Source organism: Dipodomys merriami, unplaced genomic scaffold (genome assembly GCF_024711535.1).
Source record: "Dipodomys merriami isolate MVZ:Mamm:240054 unplaced genomic scaffold, mDipMer1.0.p SCAF_628, whole genome shotgun sequence".
Lineage (NCBI taxonomy): Eukaryota > Metazoa > Chordata > Mammalia > Rodentia > Heteromyidae > Dipodomys > Dipodomys merriami.
Window position 1 is genome coordinate 380,448 of NW_027206211.1, and position 13,565 is coordinate 394,012.

A 13,565-nucleotide genomic window follows, 5' to 3' on the forward strand; every position below is an offset into this window, starting at 1 on the left:
TCCTCATGCTCACAAGATTCCTGTATTAATCTTTGGTTTGCCCCCTCTCGCTCTCTATCTCGCTCACACTGAGTCTTTTGCAACCTTTCAATCTATTCATTCACCATGTATACCAGTAAGGCTTGTAGAGCTTTTTGGGTACTCTCTTCTGGATTATTCATTAATATTCTGTCACCTGATTATCATGAGTGGGAATTCATATACCCAGACTTGCCATTTTTTTGTGTTTTCTGGCTTGTTCTGCCCATTTGGTATGAAAGTAAACCAATTTTGTGCTAGACCACTATTTTAAGGCAAGCATCAACCGGAGTCCTGTAGTTGCACAGTCAAAATGGCTGCAGATACAATCTAGTACATCAGATACAATCTATTCATCATCAAACAACCATGGACTAATAGGGTAATAAAAGCAAAAAGGATTTGACACACCAGAAATTATTAGGTTTAGGGAGAATTGTGGAGAAAAATAGGATTAGAGGGATGTGGAGAGGTAAAAGAACAGTGAATTTGGGCTGGGAAGGTGGCTCAGTGGTAGAGTGCTTGCCTTGCATGCCTGAGGCCCTGGGTTTGATTCCTCAGCACCACATAAGCAAAAAGGAAAAAGCTGGAAGTGGCGCTGTGGCTCAAGTAGTAGAGTGCTAGCCTTGAGCTGAAGAGCTGAGGGACAGCTCCCAGGCCCAGAGTTCAGGTCCCACGACTGGATCCCCCCCAAAAAAAATTAAAAAAAAAGAAATCTGGTGGAAAAAAAAAGAGTGAATTTAACCAAGTCCTAATCTCTGAGAGGGAAATGCATTGTACAGAATGATTGGAGAGAGATTTTTTTAAAAATAAAGAAAAAATGGATAAACAAAAATTTAAATCTAAGAAGTGAAACACTTAAAAATTATGTAACTTTAAAGAAATGATATGGAGAGAAGAAAAGGATAGGTTGAGAGGAGAGGAGGGATAGAAAGGAAACATGAAAAACTAAAAAATAAAAGAAAATTAAAATTAGTTAATTGAAAATTATACTGGTATAAAGAGATAATACTGCCATTAAAGAAATTAAGCCTAAGATTTTTTGAATCGAGTAATAAATTTCAGGATTAAGTATGTACACAATGGGGGATAAGGTCTAATAATTGACCACTGGTATGTATCTGGGGATGAGCAGAACAGCAATTATGTCAAACAAAAAGAAAGAGAGAGAGAAAGAAATGAAAACAATAAAAAAAGGACCAAAAGGTCAAAAGAGATTAAACCCCCACACACACATCAAAAATAAAAATTATGAGAAAAAATTAACATCAAACACTTTTAAAAATTGAAAAAAAGGTTAAAAAGAAGAGTTCTTTTATTTGGGGTTTTTTTTTGGGGGGGGGATGATAAGACCCTGTATCTCTCCTGTGTCTATAACCTGTCTCTTGGTGGAGTCTCTGGTGTGCTTGTGGTGTTTAGTTTTCATTTTGCTTGACTGGTTTCTTAAGTCAGTTTTTTTTTTGTGCAGGCAGAAAAATGCTCTGCTTTACCCAGGATTTTGTGATCCTCTTCCCAGGCTATTCAGTGGGAGGGAGATATGCTTTGAATATCACCAAAGAGGGAGATGGCAGTTTCCTCCAGTGTGTAAATGCCATGATGAGGTAGGGTTGGGGCCTTTCAGAAAATGGTAGCTTTTCCCTGAGGGGCAACTCCTGAAACACTCATGGAACCCATTCTCAGGGTTTTTTTTTTTTTTACTTAGTTTCAATTGTTTGCCTAGGCTGTTGTAGGGAGGGGCAGCCTCTGGCTCTGTTTACCATGTGAAGGACATCACTCCACAGAGGCTCCACTGGCTTGGTGGGGTGACATTCCCCTGTGTGGAGCTGAGCCTGACAGGTCATGTCTACTTCCTGTGACCTACTAAATGACTCTTTTGTTTTCTTCCAAGGCCTGAATTGGAGCTAGTTGCTCAGCCCTGGGGAGGTCAGTAACATAGATGGAGATCTCTGGTAGTGGGGGAGGGGCGGCCTTCCCTTCTCTGATCCTTGAGAAGGAGTAAGGATGTCAGGATTCTACTCATGTAAGAGTGTTGGTTCCTGGGTCATCTCTGGTCTGTGATCTGCAGGATGAAGATATCTGCTCCTTGTCAGTTCTTGCTGGTGTTGAGTAGAATCTGCTCACCAGCCACGTCTGGGGCCTTTGTCATGGACTCTCTCTGTAGGTATGGTGGCTATAGCCACTGGCGCTGTACCTACTGCCACCTCAGCTGTGGCTACTGGCAAGTGCTCAGATCTGTCATCTTGCCTGGATTTTCCATCTTTGGCCAAACTCTCTGTACTGTGATGGCACACTTGGTGTGACTGGAACATTTAAACTGCTTTCTATGTAAGAGCTTGTTTACCCTCCAGCTTCTCCTCCTCCATCTTCCCCCAAAACCTCATGATTTTTTGAGTGTTTTTTTAGTGAAAAATGTTTTTGGTGTTTATATTTTGGTTTGGCATAAAATGAGCCTACTATTGTCTTAATTTAATAAAAAAAACTTTCTGATTCTATGACAGCATAAATTTTGTGGGTAATGGTTAAGACTAGGTTGACTTTCTGAAAAAAAAAATCACCACCCATAAAAGAGGAACAAAAAGAAAATAACATATGACAGGAAACATTAATCTTAATGGACTAATAGTCTGTCAGTTTGATTTAACTTTTAATCAAAAATTAAAGTAATACTTGATAATGTTTTATTAACATATTTAAATTTCTTCATTCTTGTCATTTAAGATTCACTTTATAAAGAAATTGAACAGGTGACAGTGTTTTTTCATGACTTTTCCAAAGAAATGATCATTTCATCATTATAGTGTATAGCACAATATACCCAGAAAGCATTTAAGGAAAAATTTTTTCCCATTCTTTGGTTTGCTTCAGTCTGTATTTAAAGCTGCATACCACATTTTACACACTCTATTGTCTGTCTTCTCATTTGAAACATTTCAATAAGTTTTCTTTCCCTAGTTTGTCAGCCAGCAAATCTTTATAAAACAACATGCTTTCATTCATTGTGTTTTCCAAAATATATCTTACAAATGCCAAAACGAAGCACAATCGGAAACATCTGTGGATTTTTCCACCTAGAGTACAAAGTAATCACTTTCCAAACTCCTTAGAACCAGCTGTTCACTGGCATTAATTGTGCTGTCACTTCCATGCTTTAAAACAATAGCATTTGACAATGGCGTACATTTTAATTGGTTTACCACATTTGGTTTGTTTTCAGCAAGGACTGTCTTCACGGAAGATGGTAATGGATGAGGTTTGTAATTATGTATTTTGAAAGGGCTCTAAGTTGTGGATATAGAATATCCATTTCAATGACTAAATATTTAAATTAAATCCTATAATGGATACTCCTTCAATTTTCTGATTAAAGTGTTCTACAATCTAGATATTTTTTAAGGAAATATTGTAATTGTTTCCTTGGTGACAACGTAATTGGAAGACTTAAAATTTTGTTTTTTTTTTATAGTGAAAACACTGTACAGAGGGGTTACAATTACATGGGCAAGATAATGAGTACATTTCTTTTTTTTCTTTTTCTTTCTTTTTTTTTGGGGGGGGTCTGGTCTTGGGGCCTGGGCGCTGTCCCTCAGCTCTTCAGCTCAAGGCTAGTGCTCTACCACTTGAGCCACAGCACCATTTCTGGCTTTTTTCTTTTTGCTTATGTGGTGCTGACGAATCGAACCCAGGGCCTTGAGCATGCAAGGCAAGCGCTCTACCACTGAGCCACCTTCCTAGCCCATGAGTGCATTTCTTATCAAGCATTGTAGTCTCCTCCTTGGTTTCCCCTTCCCATCCCTTCCCTTCCCATCCTTCCACCCCCTCCCTCTCCACGCAATCCTCCTCCCCGCCCCCACCAAAGTTGTAAAGTTCGTTTTTCCATATAACGACTTGTACATCTCATTGTTCCAAAGGATCCAACTGTACCCCTATTTAAACGATTTGTTTTTTTCCTTCCCTTCCACAAATTATACCAACCTCAAATACAGTGAAAGCAGGGTTATACCATGGGGGAGGGACATACAAAGCAACAAAGAAATAATCTTATAAATGTGTAGAAACAATCACCTGAAAGAAAAAAAAATTTGAATACATATATTAGGGTTCACTTCCCTAAAATCAACTTATCTGACCTTTTCTGCTTGACTCAGACATATACTAGTTATTGCAAATAAGGGAAACCATGGGACCTAAGTTTCTTTGGTACCGGCTTACTTCACTTAATATGAATTTTTTTCTATGGAAGACTTAAAATTTTCATATACTATTGCCGTCTTAAATGAAGTGAATGTACCTGGGTTTGCATACAGAACTTTTGGGACAGCATTAATGTTTGAATCTTTGATGGGATTTGATTGGGAATTGTGGCAGGCTTTCATGGTATGAGAAGAAAAAGGATCTGATTGGAATTTATAGCAATATCTAGTTGCTTCCACCCCTGGACAAGTCATTATCATTGGTGAAGATGTTGCCATTTGAATTTACAATGCCCCAGAAAGACCTATGTGTTAAAGAAAAATGACTTTCCATTTCCTCCCAGACTGTGGAGAATACTGAATAGTTCTTCTGGAGATTAAGTTCTTCAGAATAAAACCTATGAGAACATGCACTCTCATCTTCTTTCTTCTTTTCTCTTTTAATCATTCTAGGTCAAAAACATTTCTTTTTGTCATACTCCTCACCTTGACATTGTCTTGTCACAGGCCACCAAAACAATAAAACCGACTGAACATACACTGAAACCTTCAAACTTATAAATCTGAGTAAGCCTTTCTGTTTAATAAATGGACAATATCATTTATTATGGTAGGTTATAAAGCTAACACAGAAATCTAGTCTTCCTAACAATGTAGAGTATATAAAAATGCTTCATTATAAAATATCTAACTCCAAGTTATATTTTGTGTTTTTGTTTCTGTAGATCTTAAGGCTTAAACTCATGGCCTGACTGGTCGTTTTGTGTTCAAGGCCAGTGCTCTACATAAAACCTGAACTGGAACTCCTTTTCTCCTGGTGGTTAATTGGAAATAAGAATCTAATGAACTTTCCTATTCTGGCTGACCTATTCATGTTGCATACTTTATGTAATTCCAATTCTCAGCATTATATACATGTTCCAACTACAATATAAAAAACTTAAAATATACTAAGGATATTTGTAAAGTATAAAATGAGGGAAGAATTTTCATCCTTTAGAAATCTATGCAAAATCTATGCTAAACTATTGATATTTTACTGGACCTTTCCTGCAACCAGTTTGATATAGTTTAATACTTGTCACACAAACTTTCTCTGTATTCTACTGCATATATACTTTTTCACATATGTTTGTATATGTATACATATATGTATCTATCTATATATGTTCCAATGTGCATCATCAGACTTGAAACTGCTTTGTTTTGCTGTTCAGCAATGAACCTTGTCGGCTCATTCTGTGACAATATCTGTTCTCATTTTCATCATTCCTTTATTTACCAAATCATCAACCTTCTAAAATCAGCTTCATTTCTTGGGTAAGGTTACCAATCAGTCCAACAAATATCCACCCAGAGGCTTTTAATAAAGCAAGTTTTAAGGAAGAATATAACATGAAGTGACAACTACAGAAATTCCACAGAGACCTGACATCTTTCACATTTCTGTCTTCCTTCTCTTCTCATACTTCAGAAAGTATTGACTAACACTATAAATATACTGCAATTATAAGTTAAGGATCAGTGTTTTCTTTCCAACCTGAAGCCTTCTTTTCCAGATTCTTGACATAAACTTTTTGGAAGATTTTTTGGATTGTGATGGGATTCCACCCAAAACAAAGCCATGTATATCAAGAAAGTCAATGTTTTCAACTCAGAGTACTAAACAAAAGAGGGAGAAAATTAAGGTTAGCTATATATGTTAAGCACAAATATAGGCAATATCAAGATATCTTGAAATTGTATACTTTTACTGGATAAAGTGGCTCAAACCTGTAATATTATCTACTTAGAAAACAGAGATTAGAGAATTGCAGTTCCAGGCAAGCCCAGACCAAAAAAAAAAAAAAAAAAAGGAAGTTTCAGAAACTCTAACCATTTGATGGGTGCTATATGTTTTGCTTGTGTTAGGAGGACCACAGTCCAAGCAGACCCAGGCATAGTGATACTTACCTCAAAAGAAGCAATGAAGTTACAATCTGCAGGTATGGCAGTAGTAGAGATACCAAAGTTGTAAAGTTCCTTTCATTGTTGCAATGGGTCTACCTGTATCCCTATTTAAACATTTTCCCCTTCCCCTCCACAAATTATGCCAACATCAAAAATGTGTGCTTATGTAAGAAATGCATGATTCTAAAATTTCATGACAATTCTTTTGAACTTACTTTTTTGTGGAATTGACTAAGAAAATAAATTACACCTTCTATATAAAAAATGTTCTGTGCTTAATCCGGCAGCCTATACACTAACATCAGAATGATACAGAGAAGATTAGCATGGCCCCTGCTCAAGGATGACTTGAAAATTAGTGAAGCAATCCATGTTTTTACAACAACAAATGCTGGAGGGGATGGGGCCACCAGGGAACCCTACTGCATTCTTGGTGGGAGTGTAAAAGTCTTCAACCACTTTGGAAAGCAGTATGGAGTTTCCTCAAACGACTCCACATAAAGCTCCCCTATGACCCAGCAATCCCACTTTTGTTCATTTACCCAAAGGATCACAAACAAGACCATACTAAAACTACCAGCACAACTATGTTTATTGCAGCATTATTTACCATAGCTAAGATATGGAACCAACCCAGATGCCCCTCAGTAGATGAATGGATCAAGAAAACCTGGTAAATATATACAATTGCATGCTCTGCCTCCATTAGAAAGAATGACATTGCCCAATTTGTTAGGAAATGGAAAGATTTGGAAAAAAATTTTTAAGTGAAGTAAGCCAACTCCAAAGAAATATAGGTCCCATGGTTTCTCTTATTTTCAATAGCTAATATATGTCCGGGATTATCAGAAAATGTCTTAAGCTATGTGCATTTGACCAGATAAGATGATGTTAAGCTAAACGAACACCAAGATAGGTACACAAGTGATTCTATCTTGCTATTATTTCTAACATACTTATACTGTACGATGTGATTTTTTTTGTTCCTTTATATGTTCCTCAACCACGCTATAACCCCTTTTTTCACTGGATTTGAAGTTGGTGCGCCTACATCTTGTATATACGTTTCTCTAATTTGGGGAGAAGAAGAAAACAACAAAATGCTTAAATAGGGATATGGGTTGACCCATTGTAACAATGAGATGCACAAGACGTATGATGAAAAATGAATTTTACAATTTAGGTAGGGGAAGGAGAGAGGAGGAGTGGAGTGTACTTGTGGAGGTGGGAGAGAAGGGATGGTGGGGAAAAATAAAGGAGGAGGTAACAATGCTTGTTAGGAAATGTACTCATTACCTTGCTCATGTGCAGTATTTTTAAAATAAAAAATGTATAAAAATGTTCTGAGATTGAAGAGTTTATTTCCCTTATTTTATCCATATAATCTTGTTAACAAATAAATTAATGCAAAACACTGACACGAGGGTATTTTGAATAAATGTGTGTGTGTGTGCACACGGGTACACAAGTGTGTTGGAGTGCTCAGAATTTGAACTCAGGGCTTTAAGGTCTTGCTAGGCCTTTCCTCTCTAGATTGGTGAGCGACATCTGCACTCCTGGCTCTTTGCTAGTTCATTAAATTTTTTTGAAAAATAATCTCAAAAATAATTTTGCCCTGATTGGCTTCCAACTGTTATCCACAGATCTCAGCCTCCTGAGTAGATATCTCAAGTAAACAAGATTACGGGTGTGACCAACCAGCACAAGGTTTTCAGAATAATTTTAAAAGTAGAAGAAAATTTACTTCATGGGGGCCTGTTTTTATCATCTCCTACTTTTAAAGCACTTTGCTTTAAAAGTAAAGGTGAATTTATTAAATTAAATGTGAATTTATTTCTCTTTTGGATTCTTAAAAGACAGAAAGTGATGATATTTAAAAGTTTTGGTACTTTTTAAAAAGAAAAATGGAACTGTAGTACAGAAGAAATTTGGCTGTCTTTGAAACTCAATGTATAAGCTCAATTCTGTGCATGATAACGCAATGTTACCAACACAGTCTGTGTTGAAGACAAATTGTGACAGAAAACAATCATCATCGGCAATAATTGCTATGCTATTACTTCTTGAGCAATATTAATATTGAATTTAGAGTGTAAGAGAATGGTGAGATTTTACCTACCTTTTCTGAATTGCTGAAAGACTTTTGGAAACTTTGACTCATTTTTTTCCTCACTGTGTGTATTTGGGCCATGCATTTAGTGCCTTTAATTACAATTTTTCCCAACACTTAAATGGTAATAATATTAGTATTATAGCAAATGTTATCTTAAGAATTAAGAGAATTAAAACTTGTGAAAAACTTAACATAAACTTCTATGAATGAGCTTTTGAGTTTAGCCAACAGTTTTTTAAATACTAAATAAAATGTATTACAGAAACCATTACATGAAGTGAGCAACCAGAAGTAATGTTATCTATTGACCATGCTCTGCTTCCAAGGAAGCCAGGAGGATAACTCTCATGCTGTAAATCAAACTGGTTATCTTATGTCTTGATAGTGTAAAAATATCAGGGATATTTATAAAGAAGGAATGTTGTAGACAGATGTGAAGTCCATATGAAAATGTACAAAACTGATAAAACGTAAGAGTATCTGAGCAGTGTATTTTGTTTTATATAATTTAAGGTACATCACAAAGATAGGGAAAACCTAGAAGAATGAATTCTCTTTTTGAAATTCTATCATAGATCCTTAGCAGGATGAACTCTTTCCTCATTCTTGTAGAGGCATCATCAGATGAGAGGAACTCTTTTTTTTTTGTTTGTTTCCTTCCATTTATTCTTCGGTTTGAAATCTGAACTACATGAGACTGAAAGAAACCAAAATTAGACATGCAGGATTTGGAAAGAGCAATCAACATAAAATAAATAAAGTATATAAAGCTTTGTAAAAGGTCTAACCAAATTAAGTAGTATAGTCTCAAGCATAAACAGAAATTGATTTAAGCAATATCATTTTATTGAAAAGTGAAAAATGTTAGGAGTTGCTTAATTTTTCCTTTCTACTATATTGAATTAAGTATTCATTTTGTATAGAGATATTAAAGATGAGATTAACAAGAAACTTGATTTAATATGGATGAAAGTTCTGAATAGACCTGCTTTCCAAAAAGCCCTGAAAATCACCAGTGGGTTTACAAATTTGTGTTTAATACCACTTCTATGCTGGCTTAATGCTTTCTGAACAGAAGTCATTAGAGAAATGCAACTCAAAATTACTATGATACTACTTCATAACTATTATAACTCTTATCAACGAAATCAAAGGAGTCAGGTGTGGTGGTAAAGGCTTGTAATTCCAAGCATTTAGGGGGTTGGAGTAAGAGGATTTGATTCTAAGGCCAGTCTGGGGTACTGCACATAGGAAAAACCTGCCCTTGGAAATACTCAGAAGGTAATAATGTTGTGAGAGTGTGGAGGAAAGGAAATTTTGTACTCTCTTGGTCAAAATACAGGTTAATATTCTCATTGTAGAAAGTAGTATGCAGTTTTCTTTCTTGCTTTCTTTCTTTCTTTTTGGGGGGTGGTCCGGTTGTGGAGCCTGAACTCTGGGCCTGGGCGCTGTCCCTCAGTTCTTCAGCTCAAGGCTAGCACACTACCACTTGAGCCACAGCACCACTTCTGGCTTTTTTCTTTTTGCTTATGTGGTGCTGAGGAATCAAACCCAGAGCCTCATGCATGCAAGGCAAGCGCTCTACCACTGAGCCACCTTCCCAGCCCCAAGTATGCAGTTTTCTAAAGAAATGCAAAGATGAAATATCATTTGAACCACTAATCATGTGATTATTTCTCTCTGGGTAGCTTGAGTTTTGTGTTTTACAGATACACTTCAGGATTTCTTTTTCATGAATCAAACATGGGAAAGAACTAAATGCAACCTCCCTTAATTCAAAAAAGAATAGAAGCTATATTTATTTGTATTACTGTGCATGAAGAAATCCTGGAGATTTCTGGTTAATTCAGAGGGCCCCATGCAAAAATATAGGACAAGAGGAAAGTAAAACTGTTTTGAAAGTATAATAGGTTATCATTGATGAAAAGGTGTAGTGGTCATTTTTCCTTTTTTTTTTTTTGTGCCAGTTGATCAGTGCAGGAGCAAGGCTGTACCCTGGAGACCTTTCAATATCACCACGTGAACTTCCATTTATGTAGTCCTTGTGGGTGTGGGGCCTCTTCAGGTCACCCGTTGAGAAGTGGGGCCCCTCCCTTGTGGTGGATGTGCAGTGAAGGGATGTGTGTGTGCATGGTCCCTACCATTGCCAGATGAGCATTGCCCACCCTGCCCACCTCCCTTCCCATTCTCACTTGTTCCATTTCACCCAGGATCTGGCAGCCATGGGGCTGGAGTTGAGTCCACTGCTGCCCTCTCCTCTGCCAGGTGTGCTGGTACTGGTCTTCGGTGGTCCTGGGTGCAAGTGCCATCCCAGTGAGACTCTGTTGTGGGGTCACTGCCTGCCCCCATGGGTGTGGGGTGGAGAACACCATGCTTGTACACTGCACAGTCCACAAGAGAAGGAAGGCTTGGTGGACAATTCACCCCCTTGGGGCCAGGCAGCCCAACCTTGGTTCAGACTTTAGGGCAGAATGGGGATTAGAGTCGTGTGCTGGCCCTTCTGCCAGTGGGCTTGTGACAGCTGTGGCAGCTGAGCACCCTGGAGCCCCTTCAGCATCCCCACGGACCTCCATTTTCTGGTCCCTGTGATCTCGGGTAAGGTGCCATCCCTGCATATGCCCATCAGTGCCAGAGGAGCATGGACTTGCAGTGCACCAGCTGCAGCACTGGGGGATCAAAGCCCCTTTGGCTTTGCTGTATAGCCTCCTCCATTGTCCTTCTGGTCCACATGGGCCCAGCTCTGGGTGCCATTCCGGGGATGCTCCCTTTGGCAGCAATGGGCTCATCCTCTACCCTCATTGGTATCCAAAGCAGGAATGGGTCTGGCCTTGGCAATGCAGGCCACACACATGGAAGGCAGGACTTGGGGTCTGCCCTGCCTTACCTCCTGGCTTTGGCACCTGAGGCTGGGTTGCTTGGTCTGGTCACTGATGGAGCTTTGTTGGATGCAGCCCACCACAACAAATACTGCACCTGCTGCAACAGCAGTGCGGTTTTCCAGACCCCCTCAGGGTCACCACAGGGACCTCTGATGGGTCTACATGAGCTGGGTGTGGGTGTCATTCCAGGACTCCCATTAGGAAGTGCCACTCTCCTTTGTAGTACTGGAAGTAAGAGATGCCACATATAATTTCTGCTTTCTAACATTTTCCTTCACTAAGATAAACAGAACAGGAAGATATAAATAAGTTTTATAAAAAGGAAACATATAACCTATATCACTTCTACCTGTTAAACATTGTAATATTTTTTATCCAGTAGGAATTCTTTCTGTACTTACTTATTTTACTTTTGAATGTAACGAATGTAATATTTTTGTGTGTATTTTACTATCCTAGTATAATTTCATTTGCACTTACATACAATTTTTTTCAAATTCTGTGATTTTAGAATGTGTTTTTTGGAGAAGAGTTTTGTTGTACTTTCATTTCAGTTTGCCATTATGGGCTTATAAACACATAAAATAAAATACATTCTTGCTAGTATCAAGTTCAATGATTTTGTAGACTAGAGACTCAAGGATATAGCATTATATATCATACAGTAATAAGTATCAATTTGTTTATAACTGCTCCATAAAATAATTAGTAATTCAGTCAGCAGCCACTTCATCTGGCCCCTCTGATGAAGTAGGAGCCTAGTGGCAGCCTACCCAACACGGGTGCTTCTGGGCACCTCACCTGAGACTGTGGGAGAATATCAGGGTGTACCTGCTGTTGGACTAGGGAAGCTGCTGTGTGAATGACACAGTGCCACTGACCCACATATAATACCCACAAGCCCCATGGGCCTGGGCCCTAAGGATCAGCCCCTGAGAGCACACACACACAGTGGGAGGGGGAACCCACCTAGGAAGGACTGCAGACAAAACAGAAGCCGCTCTGGGGATCAGCTTGTACAGTATCCTCCATGGAGTAGGGGACGATTGTTCTCAGCTGTGGGGAGAAGACAAGAAATACAGGCCCAGGTGGGGTGATGCCAACTTTTGTACTCAGGCTGGCAGGGAAACTTTCCTCCCGACACTCTCTTGCAGGCTCAGGATGCCCCTCCATGCTCCTTGTCCATGGAGTATCAGCCAGAGACACTCATGTCTGGTACTCTTGGCTGCTCTTTTGGGGTTTGTTAATTTACACAGAGAGCCCCGGCCTCAGACAGCAGAGTTATATTCTGGGTTTTGTAAAACTTTCTGCATCTGAGCATTTCCCAGTGTTTTGGTTTTTGTATTGTTTCTTATAAATGCTTTGTGAAATTTGTGTTTTAGGTGTTGAGGTACAGGAGGAAGAGCCAGATTATAAACATAGTTTCCTACAAGCCTTTCATCTAAAAAAGAAAATAGATTCTTTCTAAAAATGCCTATCAGGAAATGAATTTGAGAGAGGGAAAAAGGCAGTTTTCTCATGAGATCAAAATGTGCTAGTTTTATATGCATGTTTTATGCGTTCAAAATACAACTAAGTAATTCACTATCTAGGAACAATTGTCCAGACCTAAGAGTTAGGTGTCTTGGGAGCTAGAGGCAGGGTTTTTGTGAGGTTTATCCAAAGGGAGGGAAGAAAGTTAAAATCCATAGATTACTTTGTAGAATGAAAGTGGTAATACAAAATGAGAATCACAAAAATCCTCTCTGCTATTCGGGGTCTTTTATTCTTCCATATGAATTTTTGGATTGCTTCTTCTATTTCATTGAAAGTGAGATTGGGATATTGATATGTATCACATTGAATTTGGAAATAGCCTTTTTCAGTATTGCCATTTTCATGATGTTAATCTTCCCAATCTAGGAGCGTGGGAGGTTTCCGACTTCCTTAGTTCTGCTTTCATTTTCTTTTTCAGGTTTTTAAAGTTTCCATCATAGAGGTCCTTCACCTCTTAAGTTAACTCCTTGCTATTGTATTTTTTTGCGAATATTAAAAAGGTATTGCTTTCCTATTTTCAGCCTCACTCTTATCGTTATTGGAATACAGGAAAGCCATTGATTTCCGAGGGTTAATTTTATATTCTGCTAGTTTGCCAAAGTTTCTGATCAGCTCAAGTAACTTGGGAGTGGAGTCCATGAGGTTCTTTAAATACAAGATCATGTCATCTGCAAAGAGGAATAGTTTTACTTCATCTTTCCCTATTTGGATCCCCTTTAAGTTTGTATCTTGTCTTATTGCCCCAGCTAGCATTCTAATACTAATTTGAAGAGGAGTGGACAGCGCAGACATCCTTATCTCATTCCTGAATTTATTTTAATTATTTATTTCATGCCCCAGTCGTGGGGCATGAACTCTGGGCCTGGACACTGTCCCGCC

The 13,565-nt window shown here is 38.4% G+C and overlaps 1 non-coding gene across 1 annotated transcript; it reads left to right on the forward strand.

The window, feature by feature from the left end:
* Window positions 1–6,429: 6,429 nt before the first annotated feature.
* Window positions 6,430–6,536, forward strand: LOC138815163 (U6 spliceosomal RNA). Its single transcript, XR_011368195.1, has one exon. It is a non-coding gene; the product is annotated as a U6 spliceosomal RNA (small nuclear RNA).
* The last annotated feature ends 7,029 nt before the right edge of the window (window positions 6,537–13,565 follow it).